This window comes from Lepisma saccharinum, chromosome 11 (assembly GCF_977018435.1).
Source record: "Lepisma saccharinum chromosome 11, izLepSacc3.1, whole genome shotgun sequence".
Lineage (NCBI taxonomy): Eukaryota > Metazoa > Arthropoda > Insecta > Zygentoma > Lepismatidae > Lepisma > Lepisma saccharinum.
The window spans coordinates 46,563,009-46,563,850 of record NC_139239.1 but is presented as its reverse complement, the minus strand read 5'-3'; positions in this window follow the sequence as shown (position 1 = coordinate 46,563,850).

The following is an 842-nucleotide window of genomic DNA, read 5'->3' as shown; positions in this document are numbered from 1 at the left end:
CCTATGTTTAATATCATTCAACTTTTTTGAAACATGTGAATTGATAACTCGAGATGACACTAGGTAGTATAAACTACATGCGTATGAGCTTATTTTCTTATTAAAGATGTTGCCAACATGTGATGTGAGATAATATGTTTTATATGGGTGCACTGGTACAAATTTTTATGTAGAATGTGAATGGTGTATTGACCTCCTTAAAGTTATTTTTGTATGATGGACCAAGTTGTTGATAGCCTAAAAAGCAATTGTTATGAACTATGAATACAATGGAATCTTGATTATACATTTTGCAGGTTGGTGTCGTGAAAGAACTTACATTAAAATTTTGTAACATTTTGCTTTATATTGACTCAAAAGCAGGTAAAAATGTAAGCTGTAATATAATTCTTCAAATTTCTACTCAGCACACCAGCTGAATGAATATCTCCCCTATTTTTATATTGTAAGATTTTAAACCAATATTACACTAAGTATATAGTCATTCTGACATATTGTTATGATTTTTACCCACATCAATCTACAGAAATTTAAAAGTTAGGGGAAATTTTGGTCATAAAGTTTGTTTTGTAAGTAAAGTGCCAAAAAAAATCGATAATAACTTCTGCTTGGCATAAAATACAATTCCTGCATTAAAATACAGAGTATGTAAAAGAAAAGAAAATGAAAATTGCAATTTGCCTACTGTTCCATTTGATGCCAGTTGTAAAGAAGTGTTGTACACTCAATGTAAAATACTTTCCAATTCCAAACACTCCAAATGTGATGTGATTTTCATGAAATATTGAACAGGAACATCAGGAGAATATATTTTTTTATTCTCCTGAACTTTTGTACATATA